The 13,659-nt window shown below is 39.7% G+C and overlaps 1 protein-coding gene across 1 annotated transcript in view; it reads left to right on the top strand.

Moving 5' to 3' along the window:
* The first annotated feature begins 2,804 nt into the window (after window positions 1-2,804).
* VPS41 (VPS41 subunit of HOPS complex) overlaps window positions 2,805-13,659 on the top strand; it is a 109,428-nt gene continuing 98,573 nt past the window's right edge. Inside the window, exons 1-2 of the mRNA XM_050892324.1 lie at window positions 2,805-2,821; window positions 6,916-6,954. The gene's annotated coding sequence lies outside the window, so the exon portion shown is untranslated. The remainder of the gene's footprint in view (window positions 2,822-6,915; window positions 6,955-13,659) is intronic.

Below are 13,659 nucleotides of genomic sequence, written 5' to 3' on the forward strand. Positions count from 1 at the left end.
AAATGATAAGGTAGAGCCAGCCTATCACTTGAGACGGATCTGAGCCAAAATGCTCTACCTAAACTTCAAAGCATTCGTAATCTCACCAGGGATCCCAAACCTCTCCCTCTTGTACAACCGACTTAACCCAAACTTCAGATCTACGTGCTGGCAGACAGTGAGAGAGACTAGTTTTTAAGGTTAGGACAGAACATTTACTTCCCTTAGGCAGTGCTATATTTTCCACTTATGCTGAACTACACTTAACCTTTTTATCTCCAAAGTTTGACTGGGATGTTCTCAGGCCCGAGTCTATAGGATGCTGAGTGCTTCGCAGGAGGTGCTGAAAGATTTTAAAACCCATTGACGTCATTGCTTCTTGATGGCTTTCAGCACTTTTGGAGGGTGGGGGTGGCAGAATCAAATGCCAACATGTTAAATTTTCCTGACACAATAAAAACCTATAATCATGGCAGAGTGAATTCATACCTTAAGCCTAAACAAGTAAAAAATTAGTTTTGCACGTTTCTGCCAGAAATAAGTAGCACACTGTAAGTAAATCACATTGTTTATACCACTTACTCTATGTGCAATGAAAACAAGAACAGCTGTTCCTTGACTGCTCTGTTTGTAACAAATGTGCACTGTTAGCTGTTATAATAGCAAAGTTTACAAGATCTGCCATCGTTTCCCTTACACTCTGTTTTTCTTGGCATTTATAAAGTCAGTTATTAATGTTCATTCCAGTTTAAAACGTGCCACAAAATGTCTCTGTTGAGGACAAAAAAAAAAAAAAAAGAAAAAGAAAACCAACCCTGAAACCCAAAACCCCTATGCAGTTTTTTTTCCCCTGAAAGTGGGAAAAAAACCCATATCGGACAAAGTTTCCTTTCGCTAGATATACACAGTCTTCAAGTACCAGATAAGATAGCTTGTGCATTACATATTACAGGACAAATCCCGGCTCCATTGACAGCAATGATATTTTTTTTCATTGATTTGAACAGGACTAGGATTCAAGAAGGTCAGAATGGAACTGGAATGAGTTCTCTGGGTAAGCAACACAGCTGTCAGCAAACATCTCTTACAGTCTCTTATATAAGTTTATTAAGTCTCATCTTGAAATCAGTTAAATTTCTTGCCAGCAAGGTTCTTCTGAGGACCACACGTGTCTGACACGTGGGAATCTACTTCTCATTTCCAGCCTAAATGCACTGAAAATAGCTGATGCCTATTTGATCTCATACCTTTAATAGCTCTTCTTCCTCTTCAGCTCTTTTTTATTTCTAGACTGAAGAAGCCAAGCCCTTCTTTTTTTCAGTCTTCTCCAACAGAACAGACCCTAAATTTCTGTGATCCTTTTAGTGGTCCTTTGCCCCCTTCCAGTTTGAATTCATCTTTTTTGCGACAAAGGTGACTTGAAATTTACCGTTATATCCAGGTGAGGTCTCAACAATATTTTGTACAATGGCAGCCAAACATCTCCTTCTCTGTAGATATCCCTTGGCTTATACGGCCAGGATGACATTTACACGCTCCTTCGCCATGGTACCCTGATAGTCCATAGACATCTGGTAATAGACCAAAAAAGGAGGTTTTCTTATATTATGTCACTTGCATATGAAATGTATTCATGATAGTTATATTCATATGTTCTTGTACTGACACAGTTAACTCTCTCACCCCACTGTCAACCTCTCAGTGTGATTTTAAAGGACAGTTCTATCTCTTCTCAGTTGAAATTCTGGCACTTAGTTTCTAAAGGTATGGCAACGATATACATGATTTTCATATCCAAGGTAATAGTCTCTGCAATTAACTTTAATTGTATGGCCTTATGGTCTTCCAGTACAATATTCTAAGATTTCTCTTTTATTGCCAAAGTTGACCTGCACATTTTTAAATTCTTGGCTTTGATCCCAAGGGTAGAGACTGGGTACATTAACACTGTAGCTCCACCTTAGATTTGGAATAGCTCCAATGGCAAAACCCAAGTGATAAAAAGTACTGCCTATTGCTCTTTAGCTTTGGTTATAATTTTAACATATAAAGAAAGTAATTTGGGTGCAAGCAAGGCATTCAAGTCCTGTTTTAAAGTTTTAAAAGAGAAAATGCAGCAGCTCCTAGAATTGTAGAAAGTTATTTAGGCTTTCTAAAATCCTTCTCCTGACACTAAAGCATGTTGGCAATTTCAATATTGACAAATGAAGTAAAAAGTACAGAGAGGACAGAGGGTGCTACACGTCTCACCAGAGGATCTAATGGAAACAGGAGCTGTGCTCGACCAAGTGCTGCTCAGATGGGCACCAATAAATGGGCCTTGTCCTGGAGAACTGGCAGTTCAGTGCGCAACATGGCGGCAGGGACGGATATGCTGCAAGTGGCTCTCAGCTTCAACTACACCCAAACCCTTGCTAACCAGAGGCCATCTCATCATTCACCATGGTGGCTGCCTTCAGTCTCATCACAGCTGAGTGTACAAAGGTCTCCCTCAGGGAACTGAAGGAATTCAGCTTAAAAAAGCGTCTCACTTGCAGCTAAGGAGGGCAGTAGGAAAACCTGACTGGGATGCGTTGTCCCTGTTGGGCCCAGCCTTGCCTCTGCCCTTGGTGTGGGTTGTAAGGCAGCGCCACCATACCCACAGCTGGGCAAGAGCCACCCCCCACCCCCCAAATAACCAACCACACCAACAACAAAAAAGAAGGAAAAAGAAAATAAAAAGGGGGGAGGAAAACACACCCCTCTCCGAAACTACATTTCCCAGGGTGCCTCCGCCCTCGCCGGCTTCCTGCCCCTCACATGACAGCTCCCTGGCCGCGCCATGGCGGAAGCCGAGGAGAAGGTAGAGGCCGTGAGGGCACTGTCCCGCCGGAGGGGGCGAGGAGCGCGGCGGGGAGCGGGGCGGCGGGAGCGCGGGGCCGGGGCGGCCCTGGGGAGCAGAGGGGCGAAGGGACAGCGCGGGTGTGAGGGGGCAGAGGGCGTCAGCCAGCCCTGCGGGGGGTGCGAGGGCCGGCGGCGGGGCGGCAGCGGCGGTTGGAGCCTCGCTGCGCCGGGGCGGAGGAGAAAAGATGGAGGCGGCGGGGCGAGGCCTCCTCTCCCCCGCCGCGCTGCGCGGATGGGGCTGCCGGAGGCTGCCTGTCGGGTTTTGTCTAAAAAACCTGACAGACGGCCAGGGGAGGCGGCGCAAGCCCTGAGGGCTCTGCTTTTTAGATAACGCTCGATGCAGGAACCTGGGGCTGGGCGGGAGGGAGGGGTTTAGAAACGCAGCTGGCACCGCTGTAGAGCCAGGATTAAAGAGCTGAAGGGTCCGTCTAAAGTGGTTGAGAAGCTGTCGTTTACCAAGTGGCACAGGAGACATGAGCAGGTTCATCTCAACAGGGGAGTTTTCTTCTGAGACAAAATTTGAGGAGTTTGGTGCTTGTGACCCGTGGTTCTCTAAAGGGGGTGTCCTCCAAAAGCTCCCCCTGCCTAGAGCGCTCCTTCCCAAGAGAAAAATAAAGTAAAAGCACGAAGTGAAGTTCCCAGTCCTTTCAGATACTTTCTCAATGTTTCTTTGCTGAGCCAGGACTTTGACCCACAGCTAAGCTGTGTGATGTTTGTCTCTCTTGAATGCCTGAAGGTGGGAGAGTCTTAGAATTACCTCAAGGGAATTGGCCTTAATTGGAGATTGGCATCCGTTTTCCACCTTCCCTACTGTCAGAGGTTTTGTTGGGAGGGGTTGGCTTCTTTGGGGGAGGCTTCATCCTCTGGTTTGGTGAGTTTTTAACTGTGGCAGCATTTGAAAGAATTCTCAGGATAAAACCAACTCCAACAAGACTTCTTATCTTCTCTAATAATATAAGAGATTAAAACAGCATGTGTTTTGCTCTCTTTAGACTATGGTAGGAAAGTCACCTTATTTGTTTCTGTTTATTTCCTATGGGGAGCATGCACACCCCTGACTGAAAGGGATGTGTATGTTGTGCATGTAGGTTTCTTTGAAACCCAAGTTTCATGGTTTTCCTCTCCCAGCAGCTTTAAGTTATGGGCCTAAACATACAGTGGGTAGCATCTGATGTTTGTAAAGGCAAGGAAGGGAAAACCCTATATCCATCATATTGGAAAGCCAGCTTAAGAATTTATTGAGAAGTTATGTTGGATCTGCTAAGCGAGAGATTATAATGGTGAGAGATTACTTCACATTTCTGTGGTTTCCTCATCCATGTTCACTTTCTCCGTTCTTAGGCTACTTGAGCGACAGCATTTGCCAGCTGGCTGAAGTGTACTGCTGATTTTCCCCTAGAGTCTGAGACCTACCAATGACAGCTATTCCTACGTGATTTGGGATTCTGGTTGTCTACAAATCCCTGTTGAGGGATTTCCTTTTCACAGTTACAAGGCTACTAAAAAGTAGAAGTGGGGGATAATCCTCTCAGTTCATGCATTTGGAGGGAGGGGAGAGGAATCTAACAAAACCCCAGGGCAGTTGTAACTGCAGTTTACTCTTCCAGTTTGCCTGCATGAGTGGGAGAACTCGGGCAAAAAGCTTTTCATAGTAAGTTGCTAGCAAAGTGAGTTAGTACGTAAGTGTCAGTTCTAAGCACCTTCAGCTAAGTTCTTGTCAGGGAACAAATACAATTTCTGCATTTCTTTCCTAAGCCGAGACTCCCTCTGAATTTTTGCATGTTATTTTCTGCAGTAAAACATAAAGGCCATGAAGCATTTGCCTGAATTTGTATGCCATTTATGAAATTTAGTAGCTGCAGTTGCAGTGGCTTGTGAATACAGTAGGGATACCAGGGTACATGTCCTAAATCAAAACAGATTGATACTTTTTTGGTTCACACAGATTGATGATTTGAATCAACTTCTGGCGTGCCCTGATTTTGTAGGCCAATGTTTTCCAAGGATGCCCTTGCATGTAACAACTTGCAACTCACTTTAATCTTTATTAAGTGACTCAGGTGGATGTAAGGATCAGCTGCTGTAACAGCAAGTGGGCTGTTACTCCACCCTGCACGTGTGTGAGTCTGTCTGTGTGGTGTTAGGTAGCGAGCTCATCCTGAAAATTATCGTCACTGGCTTTCCCTGCATTTGTGTTCTGAATAGCCAAAGCAATTAAAACGATGAGGGGGAAAAAAATGTAAGTGGTGTAGCTACACTAGAAAATCTCATGTGTACCAGTAAAAATGTCACTTGCTGTAATTGCTTATTTTATTTGGGAGAACAGGTTATTTTTTTTTTAAACAAATTCTCCTGTTGTTACAAACTATGTGAATTGTATCAAAATGTCAAAATGGTTGTGCTAATAGTTTTGATTTATTAAGGAGTTGAGTAGGCAACTCTTGGTATTTAGGAGAGAAAGGCAGGGTTTTTTATTAGGAATCTGGTGGGTTTTTTTTATTAGGAATCTGGTGATATTTTGCATTGGACTTTGTGTGTTGCTCTAGCTTGTCCAACAGGCTGGCAGTGTTACACCACAATATTTTAGTTCTGTGCTCATTTGGTTATTGTTAAGTAGAATTTAAGATGCACAAAGATTATATGTAACAAAATTGTTATTTGCTGAAAGGTAACTGTATCTTGTGAGTAGAGACTGTGAGACTGACAGACAAACAGTTGTACTTGCAAAGTCAAACCTAAGCTTGAAAGGATGCCAGGATTTTACTCCCTCTCCATCTTCCCTTGACTCCCATGTTCTTTCTACTTGCAATTTCTCAACTCATGTCATGAGTATAGACTACACAGATAACCCTTCTATGGGATGTGTGTTTTAGAGTTGGATCTGGCTGTAGTGAGTAAAATGGAGGAAACAGATGCCAATAATCATGGTAACACCTTGCACTGAGTTTCAAGTAGCAAGTAGAAATGCTGCTTTTCTTCTCCCCCATCTGTTGTGACGGTCACTGTGGTCACTAAAGGTGAACCTCCACTAAGGCAAAGGAGGTATTTGCTTTTTGCCTAGAGGTCACAATCAGTGCATTTTATAAACACGGAAAATAAATAAATGTGACAAACTAAAAATTACACTGGTTGTCAGTGCATTAAATTTTCTTCCCTTTCCATTTCTCTTTAAACTGTTGGTAACTGTCTCTTTTTTTTTTGCCTTCTCTGGTGAAATTCTGTACCTATTTATCTTGCTGTCCAAATACTACTTCATAAGATTTGAAATGCTGCCTTCTCTCTTGCTCGTTCTTTGTTTATATCATATTTTGTTGTTGAAATGCTTACATTCACTGTCAGCATATTAGTTGTAACCTTTTATTGCTATTGATAACGATAAATACGTTAAGTAAATCTTCATTTTGCTGACCTCTTTGAGGACGCATTGCATCAGCAGATTTTCTCAGTGGACAGGTGAGAGATTAGCAGGAGTTGACTTACAAAATTTTTTTTGTAGGACAGTAAGAATCATTGTCTTGCCAGAGAGAGATGTTTTAAAGGTACAGTTGCTTCAAAGGCAAGAGAAAGCCACATGGGATGGGAAGGAGAAAGTCATTAAATGCTGGATTTCTGTGGAAAATGGTTTGAAATTATTTAAGTTTAAAATAAGCCTATTAACAGCTGAAGAGTTGAATACCAAAGCTAGTTTGTGGATAACTTGAGAATGCTATTCTGCCTTGCAAGTCAAGACATGGGCAAAACTTGCTACCACTTCTGGAAGGAGGGAAGCTTTCACAGGGACAGATTCTCAAATGATCCAATCACTCTCTCTTTCAGGGTAACTGACAATAGTACCACAGTCAACTGGTGCCACTGAGTGTCAGTGTGGCACTAGGTTGCAAGTGCAAGCACAAATTGGGTATGAATGAAAAGGATGGAAACTGAACTTTGAGTTGCTTCCGCTTTGTCTCCTGTTTCTTAATAAAGGTTTAAAAAGTACTTTAAGAAGGGAAATACTGCTCAGTTATATATGTACTTAGCTATTTTCCCCTTTTTTCTTTGTGTCATTTTCAGGAAACGAGGTCTAATGAAGAATCAACAGATGAATCTGAGGTAAGCCTGCTTAAAATGCTTCACACTTCAATCTGTGTCAGTGCTAGTTCTTTGTCAGTACAGAGGGAAAAATACTGCCTCATTGGTTGTTTTTAGAAGTTTTGCCAGTACTGTGTAGCAGGGAATGTTAATCTGGGCTTAAATTATTAAAAAGGAGCTGTGATTTGCTATAGGAGCTTCTTTATATTTTTAAAAAAACACAGTCGCCCCATTATAGTAGAATTAATTATGTTGAGAGACAAATTCAAGTGCATGCACTTCTGTTTTGATCAAATGAAAATTTAATTGTCAGTACAATTATATATGCAGTAATACTACATTCAGGTAATTACTGTGTTATTTTAATAGCTTCACAGTCTAGATTTAATCATGTTCTGTAGAGTCTCTGATCTTGAGATGACATTTTTGTCAAAAATTGTCTCATGTTCTGGAGAGGTCTGCCTAACCTGCTGTAGGTGCTAGAAGAAGTGGGCTGGGCGTGAGGAGAGGAAGGGAGCTACAGAGGGTTCAAGAATTTGTCCTTGAACAGCAGTGTACTAACTCCAAACCTGCCATCATTGAAGAAACCATGAGAGATCTGGAAAGAGATACTTGACTTCAGTATGGTCTAGGATGGCTACAGGAAGGAAGAAATAAGGGTGGTTGAGCAGCTTCTGTTGTGGCCACCAGCAAGGACAGATGACACAGGGCAGGGTATTACCTTGATAGAGTGTTTTTACCCACTGTGTATCTAATTGAAAGTGGCTCCTAGACTTCCAAAACTTTAATGGACTTGCTGTTAGGAAGATTTTCTGTTCTTTACCTAGGGACAAATCTTCATGCTTGGGATCTGGGTTTAAGCATTAAGCAGGCAAAAATCGTAATTTCCAAGACAGTGGGTACTGCAGAGACTGCAGTGGTGGATTCTGAAAAAATCTTTTTGCAGAAGATGGTGGCTTTGTTTCTTGTGGGATAATTTTTTTCCCTCTGCTTTTCATGAGTGGCTGTCTGCAGTGGCACCATAAGGCATTCCTGGTGAGAAGCAGGGATTTCTTTGGCCCTTTAAGTTGCTGTGTGGAACAGCCGCCTAGACCAAACTTTTTTTTGACCGATGTGAAATGGTTTCATTCTGGATGTTGCTTTGTGATGTGACGTGCACATAGGCAATGACTGGGCAACGACTCAGTATTTAGTAGAATAGTAATCCTCTCAAGGGTTGACATTCACAGGATAGTGAACACAAATACTTGCTTGCTGAGGTGGTTTTTTTCTCTAAAGCCTATTGCAAGTGAGAACTTGCTTTAGTGGCCTTTTTAATGGCCTTTCAACATTTCAGCCCATAGTAAATAAGTATTTACAGCAGAATTAATCATAAATGGGTTGCCAGGTTGCCGGGGTTTTATTTGTTCTTACCTTAAGTAAAAATAGGCATCATGCAGCTTTCACAAAATTGAAAGTCATAAAATTTCAACAAGACCTTTGTTAAAGTTGATGTCTATTTTTAATGTTAGTTTCACATGCGTAGAGAAGTGAAAAGGAAATTTTCATATTTAGAATGTAGATGTTGGATCTGAAGAACAATCCAATCGTCATTGTAATGCCTGTGAAAATGCTTTTCATGAGTTGTCTTTGAATAGTAAGCCCAGTCTGTAGTGCCTTGACGCTACGCAGGTAGCTGATGAAATGAAACTTTGAAACCATGTTTAGAAAGTACTTAAAGGAAGTAGTGAACAATTTTCGCAGTCTTGGTGTTTACATCACTTGTTAGACTATTTCTAATGATCATTCAGATAGAAGCCAAAAATAGTGGTAGAATCACAAAGCCTAAATGTTGTCAGTGCATGCTTATATTATTTGAAGTATGGTCAGAGATAAGATTGAACTGATGGCTTCACTCTTAGCTCCTGTGGTCATAAAATTGTATTATTTCTTTTGGATGGCCCATAGTTTGAATAATCAGGGATGGATTTTACAGTGGCAGTGCTAGAATCTGAGACTCTAATCCATGCGGCCTATGTCCAGTTTTACCCATTAAAAAATATAATATTTATGGTGTGGACTTTGTAGACATCTTATCATAGTAATAAAGATTTTTGCATATACAATTGGTCTTGCACTTAAATTCTTCCCATAAAATTGAAAATTATTACTATTGGTTTCAGAGAGCACATTCAAGTTATACTATAGAAGTCTTCTTTGTTATGGAGGAATGTAGGTTTTAAATTCCTGGTTTTGAGTAAATGATGTCCCTGTCTGAACTGGATGTGTAAACAAAATATGGATTATTTTTTCCGTATTTTTTTACACTGCTGTGCCATTATCTTAGTAAAGGATCAAACATACAATGATTCTGTTTTATGCAGCAACTCTTTTAGTATCATTCCTTTAGTAGCTCCTAGTAAATAAGATGCTAATTCTAACTTGCTGCCTGCTTGGTTTGTTTTGGATGACAGGCTCTTTAACAAATGCCAGGGTGCTTATTCGCACAGACTTGGTGGTAGAGCTTTATAGTAGGCCTCAAATGTGGGAGTCTGCAAAAATTGACTGTCTTGAATGTACGTCCGCTAAGAGCCCTTCATTGTAAGTTTGGTTCCAACTCTTGCTTCCCAGGAAATTGAGTTCCTAAGGCTGCTTAAGTGTTTAATACTTTCAGCTGTTTAAATCAGAATGTGTAAAATTCCAAGGTGTTAATTAGCAGAGATGGTGCATATGTTCAGATGTTAAGCAGACCTTTCAGTGTGGAGATAGTGGTAGTTACTTGTGTCAGCACTTGTAGAAATGTAATAGATCTTTCCTGATAACTACATTACAACTTACAATTTTATTTCATATCCTTATATATGATACAGGGTATTATAAGCTGCTTCTTTTCCTATAGACAGACTGCTATATATTATACCATGTTATGATGAGGAAGCAGTATATCTAACACAGTCTTTTAATTGTCAAGAGAAAAACTTACTTGGTTTGCTAAGTAGTTCTACTGCAGTCTTGAAGCACAATTATTTTCTTTTTGTATCTTCTGGTTTTGCTTCTGGTTTTGTTTTTTTTAATTGTGCTTGTGAAGTATATTTACTTTATTTCTCCCAACCCTAATCATCAAATATGCTACATTTGGGGCTGAGCCTGAGCAGGTTTGTTTGGCTGAAAAGTTCTAGTACAGTGTGGTTTCATTGGTTTATTTAATTGTATTTTACAGCACCTTGAGCTACATGTTTGGACTGTCACATTTGATGAGATCTTAAAAATAGACAACAAAGTAATCTAATTTTGGCTGTTTGTAAACTGTGGAGGAAAAAAGTCTGCGTAAATTATGTACAGCCTGAATCTGAATTTCTGTTTTCAAATTAGTTTTCTTCTTTGCAATGTGTCTGTTTCTGTAAAATCTTAATTTTCTCAGTTGAGCTGTTTTCTGTCAGTCAGGTACTTTAGCAAAAGATGACGCTAATGTGTAAGTAAATAGTTAAGCTTTCTTCAGTAGCAGTGCAACGTGGTGGTAAGGTGAGATGCACAATGGTATTTTTCTTACATTTAAGTTGATGCTGCTGCTCAGCTTATAATTTTGTCTTTGAAAGTTTTGCTTTTAATGAGAGAATCCTGGTCTATTACAGAATGGACTGTTGTGGAGTGATTTAAACAAATTTTTATTTTAATTTAAAACAAGTGATATTCTTTAATATAAAACAAGGAATAATTAGACTGCAGTAGTGCACACAGCAGCATGTATTGTGAAATGCACCCATGAATCACTTGCATTCTGTGAAGACAGGAACTGGTTTTGTATCTCTTAATTCAAAAGAAAGCTTATTAAAGAACCAACTTGAGTCTCCCTGAACCTCCATGCTGCTCTGCACTGTATTGCTATAGAGTGTGTTTATTTACAGTGTGTTGTTGCACAGTATGGCAGAGTCACCATTCATTATGTTATACTGAAATCTTGTGAGGTCAGGTGAATGTTATTTTTGTTTTCACTGTATATGTAGTGCACAAAAATATTCCCATTGAGACTTAATTTGTACTGATAAAAGCATATATTGCACCCTGGAAAATTACTGGTCTGCATAAATTAGTAACAGTTATTTTAGGTAACTTGCATGTAGCAGAAATACGTTTGGAACCATGCCTCGGCGTCCCAGGACCTACAGCTTCTGTCTCAACCTCAGACTTCAAGTACAGGCTAATTGTGTTCAGACTTCATGTACAGATTAATTATGCTCTGCCTCTTTCTTGCCTGCATCCCTCCCGCCCCCCCAATAAAATGGAACAATAGTTTCCTGCCTCTGAGAAATAGAGAGGGTTTCAAACCCCATTTGTGAGTGTGAGGTACTTATTAAAGTCGTGATGTATCAAAAACCAGAACCTTCCTACTTGATGAGGTAATCAAGTTATCATCCTGGAATTTGGTTAGTTATTTGTTAAAGTTTTCTGCTCCTTTCTAATTTACTGCTCGGGCTATGAGTGGATTGCCCTGGTCCAGTACATATCTTCTTTACAGGGAACACCTTTTCAAGAACAAGTGTCACTGGAATCATAAAATTAGTGCTGTGTCCCACAAAATGATCCTGTGATTATGGAAGTCGTTTCACTGTTGTTTTTTTTTTTTAGGTGCTGCACTACAGGGTAAATTTTTTGTTTTATATTGTTTGCCTGTTAAAGGAAACCACCAAAAAAAAAAAAGGGCAGGTGGGTGCAGATGTTAACTTTCTGCAAAAAGTTATTAAAAATAATAATTTTTTAAAAGGTAGTTGCATTAATATGTGCATTGCTGTTTTTTTACTAGGTACTTGTGTGTGTTAGTCATTAGTGTTGCATATGTTTCTATTCTAGCACTTCCATTTTTATATCTCCTGATCTTAATTTTTTTTGGCCTGTTTTCTGATCTTTGATCACTGGTACCCTGTGAAAGGGATATGTTTGTTCATTTAGTTTATTCTTTTAGTTATTTAAACACTATATTAACAAAATCTACGAGAGTTTGTAGAGAGGAAGTATTGTAGAAATTCTTGGTTAACTCAGTGCTCAAACAATTTATGGTGGTTTAGAAATATCCCTCACTGATACACTTTTACCACTGAAATTGATAGTGGTTTTGTTCTTTAAGGTTTTGAAAACTGATCAGAGCAGGAACACAATTAGGAAACATGTAAGCCTTAAAAAGAGGCAACTAAAAAGCCTTTTCTTTTCCTTTTCAGTGCATTCCATATCTTAGTCTTGCAGGTTCGGTCTGGATTAGGTCAAAGCAATTAAGTAATTTCAAGTAAATAAAGCATCTGGTAAAAAAGGCTCCTTGTCATACTCTGTTTCCATCAAAATGTTCTCTTAACATGGAGTGTGGAGCATTGGGTTGGAAGAGGTGAGCTCTTCTGTGGCTAGTAGCTTTTGAAGGGGCATCACCATTGCAACAAAAATGGATGGCTGAAAAGTAGATTTGGCTACTGTACCTCAGTCCAAGTTGCCTTTTTTTGTTTCTTGTCTGACCTTTGGTAAAGTACTCCTTTTCATCATGCCTCTTTTCCTTGTTATTGAATAGCTCTACACTAGGTTGCCATTTTTCTCTTCCAGTTGTTTTAAAAATACAAAATGGGAGAAAAATGCACAAAAAGCATATTCTGTTTCACATACCTGAGCAATCTGAAGAGAGATTGCTTCTCCTTGCATGGCATTAAGGGAAATTGGCCTTTTAAATGGGGAGAATGGAAGGAAAAGATATATAAATTCCAAATAGAAAGTTCTCCTCCTTATTAATGAAAAAATGTATCATGCAAATAATTTATCAATTTGAGTCAGTAGGATGAGCATAGTAAATTATTTATTGAAGTTTAAATGGAATCTTTTCATACATTAATTTAAAAAACAAGTTTGCAGTGACTAGTAACTAACATTATAATATACATCGTTAGAGGATTGACTTGCAGGAAAAATGGATTATTGCTATATTCTTTTAATATCTTCTGGTTTTGAGTGAAAATTAGATACTTCATTTAATGAGCTATTAATATTAACCAGAAGTGCCTGTTCTATCTGTGTGTTGTGGAATACATAAAAAGTAAAAATGCTGCTGTGCGTGCTACATAAATGCAATTGCAAAGCTAGTGTGTTAACAGAGTATGCAGATGTGGCTTTTCCAAAATACTAAATGTATTCATCTGGGTGGAGTAACACTCTGGGCTGGGAAAAGGAAAGTAGTGGGGAAATTCAGCTATTTACCATCTAGCTCTTCCACTGTGGTGAGTGGATGAACTTTAAAAACTGCTGTTCCCAAAACTGCACTGTAGGGTTTTCATATGCTGTTCCCAAAATTGCACTGTAGAGTTTTCATATGCAGTACATCACAAGGTGGCAAGCGGGCTGCTTGAGTAGTGTTCACGGGGGAAACAAATGTTTGCCCAAGTTCCTTACTCAGCAAAAGGAAAACACAAGTAGAAATGCGTAGTTTCATTGAGATTTGAACTGTGTTTGGATTTTTCAGTGTTGGAATTGGATTTGGACATGGAAGATAAAACAGCCTATCTTGTGCTGCCTCTGTAGCCTGCACTTGATTGTGGATGGACTGATCCTGTGCTTTTGAACACTGAAGTGGATTTGAAAGTTTTCAGGTGTTGTGCCATGCACAAAACTACCAGTAAAGTAAAACAAATTGATGGGAGTTGAAATGAAACCAAATTGTGCTATATGGACTTCTTACTACTTTTTTTTTTTTTAACATGCCATTTATGATCATCGCTC

Source organism: Gymnogyps californianus, chromosome 2, assembly GCF_018139145.2.
Source record: "Gymnogyps californianus isolate 813 chromosome 2, ASM1813914v2, whole genome shotgun sequence".
NCBI classification, from domain to species: domain Eukaryota; kingdom Metazoa; phylum Chordata; class Aves; order Accipitriformes; family Cathartidae; genus Gymnogyps; species Gymnogyps californianus.